The following is a 17,745-nucleotide window of genomic DNA, read 5'->3' as shown; positions in this document are numbered from 1 at the left end:
TCAGCACCAAGAGGAAATCATTAGGGAAATCAAACGTAGCATTAGGTAAGTTCATATACTTACCTGAAGAAACTTATAGGGATGGCAAACCAGCTGCATTTCTTGCCAATGTCAGTTGATTGGTACTGGTTACCCAGAACACTGTACTGAGCAAAATTTTCAGACCAGGTCCAGACTTCAGAGGAAAAAGTACATTGGTAGATGAGTATGTCGGTAAAGAGAAGGTTACCAGATCGGGCTGAGCTGTGTTACTGGACCACCATGGTTTCCTTGCAACTCTCCAATTAGAGAAGACTGTAAATAATAGAAAAACTGGAAAATGTTTCAGTGTTTCTGTAATTCACATGTGAATATTTCCTATTTGCCCTTGAAAGATTCAGCAAACTGAAAAGAATTTAGAGATAAATTAATCTGGAAAATTTGTAAACTTTTTAAGTTTTCAGAGGTAGTGTGGAGAGTCCTTCATGGAAACTCTCAAAAGAAATCTAATATGGAAGCCCCCGGGACACCTGGGTGGCTCAGTTGGTTAGCATCTGCCTTAGGCTTAGGTCATGATCCCACAACCCTGGGATTGAAACCTGCTTTGGGATCCCTGCTGAGAGGGAGTCTGCTTCTCCCTCTCTCTCTCTGCTGTTCTCCCTGCATGTGCTCTCTGTCACTCTCTGTCAAATAAATAAATAAAATCTTTAAAAAATTAAAAAAAAAGAAGCCCCCGAATACAAAGTAAATAACAGTAGACTGTTTCCAGCTGAACAGAGGAGGTGTTTGGACCTTGTTCACTTAAAGCCTCCCTTTACATTCCCACAGCTGGGTCTGAAGCATTTCTGTAGAATCTTAGGGCTTAAAAACCACTAAAATGTACAGTTTTAATTTTTTCTGATGAGGAAACTTAGAGGTTATCAGGTTAAAGAATGTTCTCTGGGTCACACAATTAGAACTTGTGTTTCAATATCCTGCCCTACCTCTGCATAGTGTCTGTATTGGAATCAGAAACAGAATTCAATACAGTTTTTTTTTTTTTAAGGCACATTAACTTCCAAAAAATAGAAAGAAATGGCATTAGCTCAAATAAAAGATATTTTTAGGATAAAATCATATCACCCCAGGGAAGAGTGGTACTGAGTCTTAGGAAGTATGATAAGCAAGTCAGCTGTAGAGAGCTACATAGTAAGAGTTCAAGTACATTTATTCTAACATACTGCTGTGAACATGACCTGGCTACTAATTCCATCAGTCTCTATGAATCTTAGTTTTGGTTTTAAAGAGAAAGCATTGACTTGGTGTGGCCTTAGTGGGTTTTCTACTTTTGTTAGTTTCTCACTGTTGGTCCAATCAGCTGTGCCTAGGAAGGAAAGGGTTGAGTCATGGAGGAGCATTTTCCAGTTTTTCTGTTCTATTATTTCTGGGAAATACAGAAAAGAGCTTCTCTTAAGAAGGCACCATAGGCATGTACCAATGGTATGCTGGTCAAAGTTAACAGTCAATTCTGGGCGTAGAAGAAGCAGGGAGTCGTGATTTGTGGCATTTGCAGATTTCCATGGTATAAATACTCTGACCATGGCTGATGCCTACAGGACAAAGACACAGTAGCACATCATCATATAGAATATCAATTAAACACAGAAAGATATAATCCATATAGGAAAACAATTGGGAAGTGATAAGTTCTTAGCACTCGTTACCTTCGATTTTAATATAATGTATCCAATTATAAGTTCATATATTTTAATTTTTTAATAATGTCTCCAATCTAATAATGTTTAGCTCACTAAATTCCTGAAAATTTAATAATCAGCTCTATTGAGCTAGTCCAAGCTGGCTCCAGCACACTAATAGCAGGTACTTAATGATTACCACGCCCATTTGAGAGTTTGGGTGTTCTTGAAGACCGGTGTTTGACACAAGAAGGAAACAGTGTGAAGAGGACATAAGACTAAACCCAAAAGAAGACCGGAATTAAAAATGCACCTTTAGGGACGCCTGGGTGGCTCAGTTGGTTGGGCAGCTGCCTTCGGCTCAGGTCATGATCCCAGCGTCATGATCCCAGCGTCCTGGGATCGAGTCCCATATCGGGCTCCTTGCTCGGCGGGGAGCCTGCGTCTCTCTGTCTCTGCCTGCCACTCTGTCTGCCTGTGCTCGCTCTCGCTCTCTCTGACAAATAAATAAATAAATAAATCTTTTTAAAAAAATGCACCTTTAGCCACAAACAGCGAATTAATTTACCCGTCCTTTAGTCAATAGGGGTTGACAACCTTCCTTCCCTTCTTGGGGTTGTTAATTGGTTTCAATCAACCTATATAAAGATGTTATTATGGAATTATTTTTACTCTTTCCAATTAATTATGTTTGCTGTTCCAAAGACTTGAAGTTAAAGAATCATCTCAGTATGGATGGGAACAACTGACTACCCAGAACCCAGATTATTGGTTGTTGTTGTTTTTTTTTTTTTTAAATTGTTCCTTTTCTATTTTGTTGAGTTGAAGTATAGTCGACACACTATGTTACATTAGTTTCAGCATACAACGAAGTGATTGGACACGTCTGTACATTATGTTGTGCTGATCGCAAGTGTAGCTACCATCTGTCACATACAATGCTATTATGATACCATTGACTGTATTCCCTATGCTGTACCTCTCATCCCCATGACTTATTTATTCCATAACTGGAAACCTGTCTCTCCCACCTTCCTGCCCCTCCTGAATCCATCAGATTATTTGGGTAGAAACTACTCTTTTTTGGGGGTCGGGTGGATAGAGACTACTCTTGAGCTGAGTCTTGGCTCCCTGGGTAGAAAGCAGTGCATTTAACAGCCAATACTCAATAGGAATCAGCTCTGATCTTACCAGGTCATTAGGTCTTGCTTTATGCTAATAGTAATCCTTAGCTTTGATTAAAATATATTATTTCAAATTTACAGTAATATAACACAGCTAAGCACATTTTAAATGTATTACACTCAAAATTTTTATTTGTCCACAGGAAGGTAGTCATTCTTAAGCCAAAGTAATCAACAAGTGATTTAGGTCACTATGCATATCTTTTTCTGTTAAAATCAAGTTTGCCTCCAACACCGGAGACTGATCTGAAAACGAAAAGTCTGAAAATATGAGTGTTCATAAATTCCTCGACAACCGAAGCATATCAAAACTCTTGCACTTTGGAAAGGATTGCAGGTTTTTTTAGGATTGTCGCAAATCCTGTGTTCAGGAACCTGTAAACCTCAGACCACCACATCAAGGGAAATGAAATGAACCTTTCACTTGATGATAAGACATTATAGAAAACCACTAAATGAACTACTCTAACATCATCATGCAGGTGCATGGGGCTCCTTAAACAAATTATTCTAGATTAAGTAGGCCTGTTCCTCCATCCTCCTAGCGTTATATAAGGAAACCATGTTTGATTAGAATTTTATTGTGTGTGGTATTTGTTTCAGGCACATGCTTTGATCGAAATCTATGTAATGGAGGCCTGTGTTCTCTGATATCTAGAATTAATCATTGAACTCTTGGCTATGGTTAAATATAATAATTACACTGACTTAATAAACATCTATGTGCCTGTAAAGAGTTTGTCCCTGAAGTGAATTTTAAATAAACATCAAACAATGATGAAAACAATATGTGAAACTCAAGATCATTATCCAAACCAGGTGCTGTTTCAAACTGAAAATGAACCAAATTAAGAAGAAGGACGAGCTAAAAGTTGGGATAATAGAGTAATCATTATTAAGTCTTTTAAAAATGGAAACAAATGAGAAATAAATTTCAGAACATTGTGTGAATGCTCCTTTATTCTTCTTTCCAAGTCTATAGATTAAAATTAAATTTTCTTCCAATCTTTTTCTGATAATTATGAAGGATTCATATGACATCCAGCTAGAAGAGGTCACTAGGCAGTTAAAATGTGGAACTAGAGCTTTGGGAGTGAGGTCTTAAAGGTGATAGCTGACTGCTATGCAGCTTTGTGATGAAATTTAGTTGAGCTTTAAACATGGTACTCATAAAAAATATCATACTCTGAAAGGCAGCTTACATATACTATAAGTGGATTATGTTACAGTAAAAAATTATAAGTTATATAGTATTTACATAATAACCAGAACTTGCAGATACATCTATAGAAATATTATGTTTCAGAAGGTGGAATCTCATGTATATAGACGTATCATTATCTACATCTTTATTTTGATAAAATATCAGTATTTGAGTTTCATAATTAGAATCTCCCTTATCTTCTTTAAAGTTCTGATTTTAAGAAAAGGAGAATTTAAATGATGCTAAGAGAGAGGTTTGTCTCTCAAAGTTTGTCTATAATTAGTCTATAAAGCAAAGCTACTGAATTTTATTTTCTAATTAAATTTTACCTTGAAATTTGGATAGCAATCATTAATGTTAGATTGAATGGGACCATGAGATAATTTAGTCTGAGGTCTGTGTTTTAGCCAGGAGGAAACTGAATGGATCTTACCTTACCAGGATGTGTTTCTTGATCTAACTTCTGTCTGCTACCCCTCTTTTCTTTGGCGTTTTCCTAACAGGACTCTGCTAGGATATAACTTCTAAATGCTTCCCAGTTCCAAAGCCAGTTTAGTTCACCCTGCTACCTGCTTTCAACAAAGTACCTCGAACTTGCCCATCATAGCACCACCACGAAAATGTTTTCCTTTACTTGTTTATATCAGCCAGCTAGATCATAATCAGCAGAAGATGGAGATTTGTTTTCGCCTTTTTTTTTCAAAGATTTTGTTTATTTATTTGACAGAAAGAGAGAGAGATCACAAGTAGGCAGAGAGGCAGGCAGAGAGAGAGGGAGAAGCAGGCTCCCCACCAAACAGAGAGCCCAATGCTGGGCTCAATCCCAGGACCCTGAGATCATGACCTGAGCCTAAAGCAGAGCCTTAACCCACTGAGCCACCGAGGCGCCCCTGGTTTTTGCCTTTTGACAAAAACAGATAGTACCTATTACGTAGGTACTTACAGGACTAACGTATCTTTTGAATGAAAGACAAATATTTGTTTTTATAAAATTACCAAAAATCATGAAAATTCCACATGAATAGAGAGGTTCTTGCTTCAGGATCATCAAGAATAAAGATATGAATTAAATTACCGGTCAACATTCAGAACACCACGTCAATAAACTAGTAGGTTCAGTGATTGTCCTGAAAAACACATTTCAATTGTTGTAGCTCTTTAAAAATACTTACAATTCCTTACATTGTTAACTTCCAGGAAATAATAGTGGATCTGGGTTTGCTGAAGTCAATCATAAAGGTCTGTGGTCTGAACAGTTCATCTCTTATTTTCATAGACCCACATAGATTGCTGTTGCAGTCAGGTGTTTTGGTTGTCGATTCCGACCCAAGGAGTTTTAAGGGGGTTAAGATGCTCAAAGAACTGCTCTTTTTCTTTGTTTAGCCTGACAGCCAACTACTCCGAATCTAGTTCCTTGCCACTTACCATTTACGTGACTCCGCTCCCTGTCCTTAAACTCATTTCTCAATTTCATTGCCAGCTAGAAACTTACAGCCTTGTTCGCAAGAATAGCCAGGGTCAAATATTTTCAGCGTCAACGCGTTCACGGGATCCTGACAGCTGTGTAGTGTTTGCTGAGCTGTGTTTTATTCCTGCTGAGGTTATTGACATCTTCACAGTTTTCCTGTGATTTTTATCTTTGCCAATGACATGCTCATTATCATTGTGCCGCTTTCTGTTTTCAGTTTTGGAAGGGAGACTAGGCGGAGGAATTTACCACCGGTATGGCTAGAAGCTGAAGTGAAACTTGGCACCCTTTACTCCTGTCTATCAAGGTTCCTCTTGGCCTTATCAAGGGTCTGGCAGCGTGTGTACCCACACCGTCCTCTAGTGGCTGACCCCATGGGAGCCTGGCTATACCACTCAGCCACTGAGGCCAAGACTGTCCTTTCTCTTGGTGTATGGGCTTATGAGCAGAGGTTTTTTTTTTTTAGGATAAAGAATATTTCTCCTGGTGTGCCTGAGTTTTCTAACAGTCAAAATTTAATTTTACAGCACTGAATATACATTCTGTGACTTGGAAACTTTCTCAGGGGAAATAGAAAAATAAATTAAAAAATCTAAGCAAGCCCTTCCTGTTTCTGGAAAAAATCCTAAAGTGTATATCCATCAGCGAGCAAAGATTTATCAAGCATAAAAAATATCCCAAGTACTGTTGTCGGTGCTTGATATATGTAAGTGAACAAAATAGACAAGGATCCCTGCCCTCAGGGACCATACATTCTAGAATGTGTTTCCCTTTGGATTGACATTACTAGACTACTTGTAAATGTGATGTGCTTCAAACACTGTACTACCGGGAACTGTGTTCTTACCATTCAGTAGTGTAAATGATATTGGCCTTCTCTTCTCTAACGTGCAGTCAGGGCCGAATGGAGTTTGCTGGTCCCATGCCACCTGCACAGCTGGTACCATATGCATTACTAGTCTCGCATGAGCTAATGGCGCTCACTCCAGAGTGGCCATTCGGGGACTCTATTTCCGTCTTCCTAAAATGTAAGAAGTGCCTTTGAGTCCTCTTTCCACTTCCCTTCTTCCGGGTCTCCTCCCTACACCAGCCCTAACTTAGTAGAGTCCTTCTGAGCAGTTTTTGCCTAGGGCTATACTCCAGTTCTGCAAAAACAGGACTGGTTATCCAAGGCCTCTAATTAGGGGAGAAAAATGGGTAAATAATACTTCAGTAACTCTTATCATATTACTCTGGGGAAAGATATGAAATTTTAAGGTGGTTTAATTACTCACTTTTTCATTTTCTGTTTTTTAAAAAGAATGTAATTCTTCCGTATTATTGATGGTACAATAAATTAAACTCTTGTATCTCCATTCTTGTGATGGTGTATTTTATTTTTAACTCATTCTAAGGAGAGACAATGAACAAACTCATTAATTATTTAAACCTACTGACATCCTGAGTTTTATGAATAGATTTTTTTTTATTTGGAAGAGTGTCATTTTTTTAAAAATCAGAATTTGATGGCCATTTTATGCCCTCAGAAAAATGCAACTTGTTTGAAAACTAATGATTTTATTTTTATTTACTAAATAAAAATACTCTTTTAGTGTTTATGTGACTTACGCTTCAGTAGGATGAGACATATTTAATTTAAAATACTGCTGCTTAGGGCGCCTGGGTGGCTCAGTGGGTTAAGCCTCTGCCTTAGGCTCAGGTCATGATCTCAGGGTCCTGGGATCAAGCCCCTCATCCGCTCTCTGCTCAGCAGGGAGCCTGCTTCCTCCTCTCTCTGCCTGCCTCTCTGCCTACTTGTGATCTCTCTCTCTCTCTGTCAAATTAAAAAATCTTAAAAATAAAATAAAATACTGTTTCTTTGCCTTGAAAATGGAGAAATGAAAAAGAAAGAATCTCAGTGGAACCTGTGAATGCATTCATAGTAAGGATGTAATAAGCAGTGAAAAAAATAGCAACCACAATCATTTATCTTAATCCACTCTTCAACTGCTGATTCTGGGAGCAATCAAATGAAGTAATGTGTATGAGCAATGATGTCAATTTGTACTACATTTTTTTTTTTATAAGGTATACTTCAGTTGCTCTAGAGAATCAGCTTTTATCAGTACTTGGATGTTTGCAGCAGGTGGGGTGGGAACAGTTTTGGAAATAGATGTGAACTATTTCAGTTTTAATGATGGGTTTTCCATTAACTAGGTGGCATTTTTCTGAAAGCCATTTTCTCTCATCTGCAAAACAAAGGTGTTGGTTGAGGTGAGTTGGCAAGTTCCTTCCATGACATGAAAAAGGTAAAATACTTTCACACCACCCTTTTATGACACATTCAAATGATGACAGAAGATCATACGAAAGAGGAATGAATGAGGTATATTTAGCCAGACGCTGTGAAATAGACTACTTCCAAAACTTTATTTTAGAAGTATATTTTTTGTAGATCCACCTCGAAATGCAATTAATTAAACCTTTCATTACAGGAACCAAAAGATCATTTTTTTCTATGCTCCAAAAGACCACTATGAGTTTTGATGATAATTTTGATAAAATATCTTTATCTTCTTGCAACCTAGAGCAAAACATGGAATTTTAAGTGGCCTAAAACCCAGAAAAAATTGATAATAATTATTGTCATTAAAATAATCACTTAGGGGCTCCTGGGTAGCTCAGTCAGTTAAGTATCTGACTTTTGGTTTTGGCTCAGGTCATGATCTCCTGGTCAGGAGATGAACCTAGCATCAGACTCTGCTCCACAGAGAGTCTGTATCCCTTCTCCCTCTGCCGCAAGCCCCCCCAGCCCCCCCCAACCCCCGCTGGTGCGCACACTCTCTCTCTCTCTGGAATAAATAAAAAATCTTTAAAAAACAATCACTTAGATTTTGTAATACTAGTGGATTTTCATATGCATTTGTCTGTAGGCTTCCTGCAACACTTCTGTAAGTTGGATAGAACATATTATTATCCCAATTTAATAGAGGAAAAAATTGAGCTCCAGTAATGTAATTTTCTCAAGATCTTACAACTCCTGAGTGGTAACATCTTGCTTGTATCTAAAGAGTGAGTAAGGAAAGAAAAAATTACATGGTAAAAATCGGACTATGTGTTCCTTACTACCTGTTGTTCTTTGCGATGGGTAAAGTGGGGAAGGGGGTCTGGAGTTGACATTCCTGAAAAAAGTAGGCCATGACAAAGATGTTCATTTTCTGTCAAAAATTTGTTCTGCTTGGGGCACCTGGGTGGCTCAGTGGGTTAAAGCCGCTGCCTTCAGCTCAGGTCATGATCCCAGCGTCCTGGGATCGAGCCCCGCATCGGGCTCTCTGCTCAGCAGGGAGCCTGCTTCTTCCCTTCTCTCTCTGCCTACTTGTGATCTGTCTGTCAAATAAATAAATAAAATCTTTTAAAAAAATTTTTTGTTCTGCTTAAATTTGTCCCCCATGTTATGTGATTTCATAGTCAACGAACTTTCCTTTTTCCACGTGTGGTCAATATTATTCACGAAAAATATCCAACCTCTTCTGGTGGAGGTTTGGGATTTTGTGCAAACAGTTCAGGAATTCTGATTTAATGCCAATTGTCTTACATAATAGCTGTTGAATTTAGACTTTTCTCTCCTACAATTAAAGTGCTTCTCATATCTGAGCTGTGACCTTTCAAAATTTACATTAAAAACGTTTATTTTGATACAACTTCATGCTTTTAGAAAAGCTACAGGACTGGTACAGAGAAATCCACAACCCTTTATTCACATGCTTCATTGACACATCACTTCATCTGCTTTGTCATCTACTCTCTTTTTCTGTTTCTAGATGCATAAGCATTTTTTTTTCTGAACTATTTGAGCACAATTTTGCAGATATCATGCCCTTTTATCCGTAAAGTTTTATTTTGGATTCCCTGAGATTTTTCCTTATATAACTGCAATGTAACAGTCAAAATCAAGAAATGTAGTGTAGAAGGCGCCTGGGTGGCTCAGTTGGTCGAGCGACTGCCTTCGGCTAAGGTCATGATCCCGGACTTCCAGGATAGAGTCCCGCATCGGGCTCCCAGCTCCTCGGGGAGTCCGCTTCTCCCTCTGATCTTCTCCTCTCTCATGCTCTCTCTCACTCATTCTCTCTCAAGTAAATAAATGAAATCTTAAAAAAAAAAAAAAAGGAATGTAGTGTAGATACAATTCTATTGTTTAATTCATAATCCATACTAAAATTTTGCCAGTTGTTTCAATAATGTCCATTATGGTTGTATTTTTGTCTGGTTCACACTCCATGCCAGGATCACACAACACACTTAGTTTTCATGTCTCTTTAATTTCCTTTAGACTGGAGGAGTTACTCAAACTACCTTTCTTTGTGTTTCTTGATTTTGACATTTTGGAAGCATGTAGGCCAGCTGCTTTACAGAATTTCCCTCACTTGGGGTTTATCTGATATTTCCTCATGATTAGATTGTGAATTTTTGACAGGAATACCAAATGAATGACATTGTCCCCTTCCTAATGTATTAAGAGGCTCATGGCACTGGTTTGTCCCTTTTTTTTTTTTTTAAAGATTTTATTTATTTGACAGAGTGAGAGAGAGCGAGCATAAGCAAGGGGAGATGGAAAAGGAGAAGCAGGTTCTCTGCTGAGCAGGGAGTCCAGCTCAGGGCTTGAGAGCCAAAGCAGATGGTTAGCTTACTGAACCACTCAGGATATCCTTATCCCATTATTGTTATTTACTTTTATTATGTGGTTAAAATAATATTCACTAGATTAGTTCACTACAAAGTTATTAGACTCTCTTTATGATTAAGAAATAATTTGTGAGAGAATACTTGAGACTATGTAAATAGTTTCTTCTTCTTCATCTAACTTTTACCCCCTAGTTTTAGCATGTATTGATTATTTCACTGGATTAGCAATGCTCCTATGAAGGATGCAAAATTGTCATTTTCTAATTCCACCATTCCTTCAGTATTTATTCGTTGATATTGTACCATAAAGAAAAGTTCTCCCTTCTCCCTTATTTATTTATTATTTGATTAGTTGTTTATTTAAACAGTTGCACTCATAGATTGTTATTTCATTCTAAAAATATCTTGTTCCTGGGGCGCCTGGGTGGCTCAGTGGGTTAAAGCCTCTGCCTTCGGCGCAGGTCATGATCCCAGGGTCCTGGGATCGAGCCCCACATCGGGCTCTCTGCTCGGCAGGGAGCCTGCTTCCTCCTCTCTCTCTCTCTCTCTCTCTCTGCCTGCCTCTCTGCCTACTTGTGATCGCTATCTGTCAAATAAATAAATAAAATCTTTAAAAAAAAAAAAAATAAATAAAAATATCTTGTTCCTATCATTATTTATTTTGATACTCAAATTGTCCTGAATTTGGCCTATGTCCTTTTGACATGTCTTCACTACTCTTTTAGTACTTTCTTGGCATGTGAGACCAAAAGATGCCTTGGCCCTAGAGGGGAACTTCCTCAACTTGATAAAGAATATCCATTTAAAAACCCTAAAGCTAAAACATAATTAGTGGTGAGAAACTTGAAGATTTCTCAACAAGATCAGGAACAAGCAAGCATGTCTCCTATCATTATGCCTTTTCAATATCATACTGGAACCACTAGCTACTGCAATAAGACAAGAAACAGAAAAAAAAAGCTAAAGCTGTACAAATTGGGAAGGAAGAAATAAAATTGTCTTTATTTGCAGGTGGCATGATACTGTATATAGAAAACCCAAAGAATTAATGACAACAACAAAAAGTCCTGGAACTAATAAACAATTATAACAATGTTGTAGGATAAAGGTTAACTTCAAAAGTTAGTCGCTTTCCTATATATGTCAGCAATGAACAAGTTGAATTTGAAACGAAAAACACAATGGCTTTTATATTAGCTCATAAAAAATGAAAAGGTATAAATATAACAAAATATGTACAAGATCTAAATGTGAAAGACTACAACACTCTCATGACAAAAGCAAAAAAAAAAAAGAACAAAATAAATGGAGAGATCACCCATGTTTATGAATATGAAGACTCAATGTTGTCAAGATGTCAGTTCTTCTCAACTTGATCTATAGATTCAATGCAATGTCAATCGAAATCTCAGCAAGTTATTGTGTGGGTATTGGCAAATTGATTCTAAAGTCTACATGTAGAAGAAAAAGATGCAGAATAACCAACAAAATATTGAAGGAGAAAAACAAAGTTGGAGGACTGAAAATACTTGAAGTCAAGACTTACTATAGAGCTACAGTAGTCAAGACAGTGGGCTATTGATGAAAGAATAAAGAAATAGATCAATAGAACAGAATAGAGAGCTCAGAAATAGACCCACATAAATCTTTGAGAAGGAGCAAAGGCACTACAATAGAATAAAGATAGTCTTTTCAATAAATGATGTAGGAGCAATAGGAGATATATATATATCTATCCATATACATGTTTAATATAAACACATTTATAAATATATGTATTTAATAAATTAGACACAGACCTTACAAGCTTCACAAAAACTAATTTAAAATAGGTAGTAGATCTAAACATGAGATAGAAACTATAAAACTCTTAGAACATAACATAGCAGGAAACCTAGAGCACCTTCGGTATGATGATGACTTTTTGGATATACCAACAAGGGTGCAATTCATAACAGATATACTTGATAAGTTGGAATTCATTAAAATTAAAATCTTCTGCTCTATGGAGGTTAATGTTGAGGGAATGAGAAGACAAGCCATAGACTGGGAGAAAATTTTGCAGAAGACTCATCTAATAAGGGATTATTATCCAAAATACATAAAGAGCTCTTAAAATTCAACAAGAAGAAAACAAAAACCAGATTAAAAAATGTTCCAAAGATTTTCATAGGTACCTCTAAGATGTCAAATAAGTATATAAAAAGATGCTCCACATTATATGTCATTAGGGAATCACCAATTAAAACAAGTAGGTATTATTACATACCTATTAGAATAGCCAAAATTCAAAACTCTGACAAGCCCCAATGCTGGTGAGAATGTGGAGCGATAGGAGCCTTCATTCAGTGCTGGTGGGAATACAAAATTGTACAGCTACTTTGGAAGGCAATTAGGCATTTTTTAAAAAGATTTTATTTATTTATTTATTTTTCAGAGAGAGAGAGAGAGAGCACAAGCAGAGGAAGCAGCAAGCAGAGGGAGAAGCAGGTTCCCTGCTGAGCAAGGAGCCCGGTGTGGGACTTGATCCCAGGATCCTGGCATCATGACCTGAGCTGAAGGCAGACGCCTAACTGACTGAGCCACCCACGCAACCCCAATTTGGCATTTGCTTGCAAAACTGAACATAGTCTAGCATACAATCCAGAAGCCACACTTGTTTATATTTACCCAAAGAGGCTGAAAACTCATGTCCATACAAAAACATGCGCACGGATGTTTATAGAAGCTTTGTTCATAATTGCCAAAACTTGGAAGCAACCAAGATGTCCTTCAGTAGGTGAATGGGTAAATAAACTGTGGTATATCAAAACAATGAAACATTACTCAGTATTAAAGGTAATGAGCTATAAAGTCATAAAAAAGAAATGGAGGAATCTTACACGTAAATTATTAGGTGAAGAAAGGCAATCCGAAAAGGCTACATACTGTATGATCCAAGTTACATGACATTCTGGAAAAGGAAAAATTTTACTGTCTCCAGAGACAGTAAAAAGGTCAGTGGTGCCAGGAGTTGGGAGGGGGTCAGGATGAGTGAGTGGACACCAGAAGATTTTTCCTGCCCTACAATTACTCCATATGATACTATAATGATGGCTGCATGTCATTATACATTTGCCTAAGCCCGTAGACTGTCCAACACCCCAAAAGTGAACCCTGCAAACTATGAACATTAGGTGACAATTATATGTCACTATAGGTTCACCAATTACAATCAACAAACCACTCTGGTGGAGGATGGGATCCCTGTGCCTGGCTCGTATTTGCTGTGAACCGAAAACTACTCCAAAAAATAGTCTTGGGGCACCTGGGTGGCTCAGTAGGTTAAGCCTCTGCCTTCGGCTCAGAGGGTCATGATCTCGGGGTCCTGGGATCCAGCCCCGCATCGGGCTCTCCGCTCAGCAGGGAGCCTGCTTCCTCCTCTCTCTCTGCCTGCCTCTCTGCCTACTTGTGATCTCTGTCTGTCAAATAAATCAATAAAATCTTTAAAAAAAAAAAGTCTTAAAAAAGAAAGAAAGATGCTCCAGTTCTGGACCCAGATATTTTCCATGGGTCATTCTGGTGGGAGATTAAATAAAGGAACTCAGATCAAGACAGCAAGTGTGCTCATTCGCTTCTAGTATATCTCGGCATCTAGTCTCTGTTAGTGGTCAGAGTGGACATACATGCATCCGCACATACATATGCTTGCACCATATGCTAATCCTGGTAACTGTAATTCCAAGTCGACACTGCAAGGTTCATTTAGTCTTGTCTATCTTCATATCTGTGTCTCCATTCTCTAACAGTGAAACATGCAGCTTCCATTATCATCGATATATTTGCTCATTTGTTCAATCTTACGATACATCCATCTAACCTCCACTATTGAGAAGAACAATCTTAGTAACTGAAATTTAATATTCGTTCATGTATTTTTCTTTTGGTCTTAGACCTTGGTTGTAATAAGAGTCAAAGAACCGTATTTGAAAATTACTAAGTATTTTTAAAAAATTATTATTACTCCCTTCTGTGTGGTTATGTGATTCATTTGAATTCAGTTAGGTCATTTGTTGCCAGTTTTATTCCCTACCGCTCCCCATCCCTTCTTATTTTCTTTCACCTAAAAAAAAATTGAAACATTAGTATTTCTCCAAAAGTTAAAACTCTATGAAAAGTTCTCAAAGAATGGTTACTCCCTTATCTCTTCTATTTCATTCACATCTATCCCAGATAATTAATTAACCAGGTAACCAATTCTGTTGGTTTATCTATGAACCAGTTTCTGATTTATCTACTCTATGTTTATTTTTATTTTTTTAAAAGATTTTAATTTATTTGACAGAGAGAGACAGCGAGAGAGGGAACACAAGCAGAGGGAGTGCTTGAGGGAGAAGCTGGCCTCCCACTGAGCAGGGAGCCCCATGCAGGGCTCGATCCCAGGACCCTGGGATCATGACCTGAGCCAAAGGCAGACACTTAATGACTGAGTCACCCAGGCACCCCAGTTCTATGTTTATTTTTTAAAAGAAAAGACATTTACATGTGGAAGTTTCTTTTTTCCCTTTCTCTTTACAAAAAATGTAGCACACTATACGTAAAGTGTGCTAAAGCTTCAATTTTAATTAATAATATCTTCTGGAAATACTTCATGTTAGCTCATAAAGGTCTTTCTTTTTCTTTTTTTCCCCAGCTGTACAACGCTCCATTGTATGAATGTATCATAATTTATTCATTTAGTTTCTTATGTATGGAAATTTATGTTGTTGCCAATATTTTGTAAAGACAAATAATAAATAATGTTAGGCAAATGTACTTATATTTTATTGAGGGCGTAAGTCGTGACTTTTAAATCAGCTCTTTTTCTTTTTCTCAAGTTAAACACATGTAGGAGAATCAAAAAGCACTGGCTTCTTTTTTCATGTGTTAAAAAGAAAGATTCATGACAATATGCTTGCTGAAAAGCCATATAGGAATTATATGGTCTGGAAAACTGTAACTACATTTTGTGGAAGTATAAATTGTACCACATATTTGTATAACAGCAAGGCAAGTGTGGTCTCTAGGAAGTAAAGGTGAAGTTGATTAGATTGCAGTGTATACTTAAAAGTTGAATAATGCACTCTTGTAAAACACTCTTCAAAATTATTTAACTTCCCATGATATCATCACAGCATGTGCAAAAAAAAAAAAATCTTTAGTGTTATCTTTTCCTGTCACGTGACTAGTGCAAACAAAAGAAATCCTTATCTTTTTGTTTCTATTCTGACCCTTTATAAAATGGCATTAAGCACCATTCAAAACTTACACATTAAAGGTTTGGTCCAGGGAAAAAAGATTTATTTTGTATTTTAAACAAATTATACTTGCCAAATTATGAAGCAAAAATGTTCCCAACAACTGGAGTCTAGCATCTTATATGCACAGAAAACTTTATAGTTTTAAAACCACTCCTGTGTATTTTCACATTTAAGTCCCATAGCAACCCCAGGCATAGTGAATGAGGCAAGTAGCTATATTGTATTTCTTTTACAAAAGCTGAAACAGAGGCATTTAGAAAGTTTAAGGAAATTGCCCTGGGATGTAGGACTCTGGACTAAACCTTGAACTAGAATCTAGGACATTTTTTTCTTTATAAAGTGGGATGTGCTTATCTCATAGGGTTAATGTGGTGATCAAATAAGGTAATGCACTTGAAAATGCTGACGTTGTAGAAAGAGGGGGTGGTTCTATTATTGGAGTATTTGGGGTTTGGTGACCACGGGGAAAATTTCCTGATATTTTTATCTATAAGTAATACAAGAGACTTAAACAGTCTAAGAGCTATAGATCATACAGCTGGACTTAAAGTGTTCATATGGGGAAATATTTCATAGACTGAACTAGGACCTCAAGGAGCAGGTGACGATGCCAGATATCCACTGTGGAATAATTAACAGTATTATATGTTGTACAGAACTTAGACCTTGAAACAAACCTCATTAAAAGGTACCTGATCTTAGTTTTAAAACCTTTAAGTATCTCTTCTGTGAAAGTAATCAATGTATGCGCTGGCTACTTTAGTTATCCCGCTATGAGATTCACACAACTTTGATCTAACTTTCTTTGATTTAACACTGCAATTAAGAAGATTTGGTTCAAAGTAAAAGCTCATTGGTTGGTGTTTTACACTGATGTGATAATGTTTACACAGATGTGCTTTGAAATCTTGCTTATGGTGGATTTGAGGGTCCTACCATACGACAGACTGCTGTTATCTGAAAGGTGAGACAATATGACTTTTACCTGGTACAACCTTTAAAACAGACATAGAATATACTTTTCTAAAGTGATTTATCTGTTTATTGGTTTTAGCTAGTGTTTTTGCTTTATTTCATATCTATCAACAGTAAATCACTTGTTTTAAGGACTCTTTTATAACTTGGTTGCACAAGGGTAAGTACTTAGGGCTGTAGTGATGAAAAGATGTAACTTCACCTACTTTAAAACACCTTTCAATTAATAACAACACACACACACACACATGACAAAAAACAAAAACAAAAAACATTCAGAGCAAATAAAATAAAGCAGTCACATCCATCTGTGCTCCCACGTTCAGGCTTTTGCTGGACAGATCATGAAACAAGACTGCAAAACTAAACTACCAGACTGAAGAACTAAACTTTAGCCATTCCCTAAAACTTTTTGCTCAGGGGGAGCATAAATCTGCCAAGTGATTCTCAACTCTTCTGCCACTGAAAAATTTTAATGGGAAGATCTTGAATTGCCTAGTGGTACAAAACCAAAGTTTTAAGGCTCATATGGACAGATATCCACCGCCTTCACTTCAATGACTTTTTATTTTACAAATAAGCAAAGGCATGATTACATTTTTACCAGTAACTTTTCTTGTCTCAAAAACACATCAAGAATGAACACCATTTACTCATTTTTATAATTAAAATGTGAGGCCCCCCACCCCCAATCTAACCTTAAAGAAAATGCCTAATCTAAAAAGAACAGGGAAATGCTCTTAGATTGGGTAAGGAATACGAAAAATTCATTTTCTGTTTGTGGCAAGTATAAGGATGTAAACCATCTCTTTTCAACCTATTTGGGTTTGCCCTTAGTCCTGAGAGCCATGATTATATTATGTTATCATACTATGTTGATGAAAAGTCCATGACCTTAGCACACAATTTAGAACTTCCATGTAGATATAAGGCAGTCCTGGTTATATCACGTGCTATCTGAGTAAAGATAAACATTAAAGAGAACCTGGGAAGGGGGGGTGTATGTGTTCCTAACCTAACCTTGATTATGTAAAGAAAATCCCCCATCTAAATGATAAAAGAAAAAAGTAATGCTTGTACATTTTATTAGTGTTTTAAAATTAGTGAGTTAAACTGTCAAAGCTTTGATTTTCCTTTTATGTGTGTCTGGGCAGGTCTAAGCCTCAGGTAACACCCTTTTTCCTTCTCTCTCTCTTCCCTTTCTTTGCACCTGTCCACTGCAGGCTCCCAGCAGCTCTCAAGGAGTCCAATTCTCCTCTTCTCCCCTTTTCCTCCTCCCACCCATCCCCTCCTCCACCCCCTCCTCCCACCTTCTCAG

This window comes from Martes martes, assembly GCF_963455335.1.
Source record: "Martes martes genome assembly, chromosome: 2".
Lineage (NCBI taxonomy): Eukaryota > Metazoa > Chordata > Mammalia > Carnivora > Mustelidae > Martes > Martes martes.
The sequence above is the reverse complement of the archived record's forward strand: the minus strand, read 5'-3'. Positions refer to the sequence as shown.